The 3,054-nt window shown below is 40.7% G+C and overlaps 1 non-coding gene across 1 annotated transcript; it reads left to right on the forward strand.

The window, feature by feature from the left end:
- The first annotated feature begins 438 nt into the window (after window positions 1-438).
- LOC125103423 (U6 spliceosomal RNA) lies at window positions 439-541 on the forward strand. The gene has a single exon (XR_007128413.1). It is a non-coding gene; the product is annotated as a U6 spliceosomal RNA (small nuclear RNA).
- Window positions 542-3,054: the final 2,513 nt, after the last annotated feature.

Raw genomic sequence — 3,054 nt, forward strand, 5'->3', positions numbered from 1 at the left:
GAAGCTTTATCTGTAGGCATTCTTTGGGGCCCAAGTTCAAGAAAATCTCCAGAGAGCATTTGTGTTTGTTTTGCCTGGTGTTTGGAGCACCCCAATCTTGGACTCATTAAGTTTTAAACATTCCATGGTATCTTGAATTTAGATCACAATCTTCCATGCAGACCACACTATAATTATGAACCCGCGAGGAAGAGTCATATCTCCTTTTTGTTTTTCTCTATCCAGCACTAGGATTGATACAGGCAAATATTTCGGGGGTCCTCTTCTGCATAGCAAGTCAATTTCACTTTCATCTTGACTGTGGTTCTTTGGTATCCCAGTTTTATGAAAGATTTTTTTTTTAATATATGTATTTTATTGTAAATGAAATTATTTTCTCCCAACTTTATTGAGGTATAATTGACATGTGACACGGTGTAAGTTTAAGGTATACAATGAGTACTTGCTTTGGTAGCACCTACAGTAAAATTGGAATGATGCAGAGATTAGCATGGTCGTGTACAAAGGTTACATGCAAGTTTGGGAAGCATTCCATTTTTTTTTTTAAAGGTGTATAGTGTGATTACTTGATATGTGCATACACTGTGCCATGATTATCAACATTAGGTTAGTTAACACATCACCTCACATATTTACCCTTTTGTGTGCCTGTGGTGAGAACATTTAAGATTTACTCTCAGCAACTTCCCAGTATAAAATACAGTGCTGTTAACTATAGTCACCACACTGTACATCAGCTCCCCAGAACTTATTTATCTTGTGACTGAAAGTTTGTATCCTTTGACCAACAGCTCTCCGTTTCCTTTTTTAATTGTAAATTAAAATTTACAATTTTATTTTTTAATTTTTAAATTTTATTTATTTTTTTAAAAGATTTTATTTATTATTTGACAGAGAGAGATAGTGAGAGAGGGAACACAAGCAGGAGGAGTGGGAGAGGGAGAAGCAGGCTCCCTGTCCAGCTGGGAGCCCGAAGACATGGAGCTTGATCCCAGGATCCTGGGATCATGACCTGAGTGCAAGGCAGACACTTAATGACTGAGCCACCCAGGCGACCCAACTCCATATCCTTCACAAAAAGTCCCTGGCAACCACCAATCTACTCTGTTTCTATGAATTTGGAGAATTTTTAAAATATTCTACATATATGTGAGATAATACAGTCTTTCTCTGTCTGATTTACGTCACTAAGCATACTGCCTGCGAGTTTCATCCATGTTGTCACAAATGGCAGGATTTCCTTCTTTTTATGGCTGAGTAATATTCCATTGCATATATAGGCCACATCTTCTTATTCCTTTATCTTTCAGTGGACACTTAAGTTGTTTATATGCCTGGGAAACATGCCTTAGGTATTGTGAATTATGCTGCAATGAATATTGGGGGTGCAGATATCTTTTTGAGACAGTGATTTCATTTCCTTTGGATCTCTAGAAGTGAGATTGCTGGATCATATGGTTGTTCTATTTTTAATGTTTTGAGGAACCTCCTTGCTGTGTTCCATAATGACTGTGCCAATTTAAATTGGGATAGGTTCTTACTTTGCTTATGATGTTGGGTAGGCTTGAGGGTTTATATTCTGTGTCTCCATCGCTGCACACCTATCAATGTGGAAGTTCAAGGACACTGCAGTTTGATAAATATTCCAGGAGTTTGCTCACTTATTAGGGGTCCTACCTTAACTTTGTTTTATCCTCACTTTCTTGCCAGCTCGAGTCATTAAAATAAAAAAATAGTGAAAAAATCATATCCAACTTTGGTTTTCATCAAAAGGTTTGTTCTGGGTATCTATTTCACATATTAATTTGAAGTACTTTAAAAGTAAGTCTAGTGGGTACCTGGGTGGCTCTGTCAGTTAGGCATCTGACTCTTGATTTAGCCTCAGGTCATGATCTCAGGGTCCAGCCCTATGTCAGGCTCCTGGCTCAGTGGGGAGTCCAACTGAGCGAGGAGCCTGCTGGAGATTCTCTCCCTCTCCCTCTGCTCTTCCCTTTGCTCCAGGGCTTGCTCTTTCTTCCTCTCTAAAATAAATAAATTTTTTTTTTAAGATTTTATTTATTTACTTGCCAGAGAGAGAGACAGCAAGAGAAGGCACACAAACAGGGTGGGGGAGTGGGACAGGGAGAAGCAGGCTTCCCACTGAGCAGGGAGCCCGAGGCGGGGCTCCATCCCAAGACCCTGGGATCATGACCTGAGCTGAAGGCAGACGCTTAATGACTGAGCCACCCAGGCACCCCTAAAATAAATAAATCTTAAAGAAAGAGAAAAGGTTAGATGATGTATAATCAATTGCTTAGCAGGATTGAAGTAGTTTCTCAAATGCTTCTGTTCCCTTCACTTTCTATTCAGAACAAATCTTTGTCTTCAGAACACCAGACAGTGGCTGAGTGGATGTGCTATGGTGTGCTAGCAAACTGACCCCCAGGAAAAAGAAAACAAACCAAATCCACAAAAGACTTGATTGTTAGCTTTTGCCAATTTCTGTGGGGGTAACAACTCCCACAGCAGTCGGTTTCAAGTAACCAATTTGATTCACTGAAGGAAGAGTTGGGAAGGGACGAGCACAGCCGTTTCTCACCAGCTGCAATGAGCCAATCCCGCCATGGCCTGTAGAAGTAGAAGATACAAGTTAGGGAGGCTAAGTCCAAAGTCTAGTGGTCCATCAGGAGACATGCATGCATTGGGCCTGATGATGAAGAGGTGAACTGGAGAGCGCACGGCAGCTAATTATCGGCACATGTTACCAGATCTTATTTTTCAAGAAGACTGAGAAATCTGACTTTCAGGTGAAATGGCCTCCTTTTCAAATGTTGCCAATTGGTTAAAAAACTTAAAAACACATAAGAGATCCAAGAAGACAACCTGATAGATGTAGATTTGTCTAAATACCAGCTTTGGGTTGGTTGAGTTTGTCCTTGGGGTTATGTTTCTTTGTCTGGTTCCAGCTTTGTTTCTCTAGGCTAAAGGGCCCACAGAGGGAAATCCTGCTGGAAAAGTACTGCGGGGCTGGAGAAGGAACGCATTCGCGGATTTCCATAGCCTTTGGTTCCAATT

Source organism: Lutra lutra, chromosome 6 (genome assembly GCF_902655055.1).
Source record: "Lutra lutra chromosome 6, mLutLut1.2, whole genome shotgun sequence".
Classification (NCBI taxonomy): domain Eukaryota; kingdom Metazoa; phylum Chordata; class Mammalia; order Carnivora; family Mustelidae; genus Lutra; species Lutra lutra.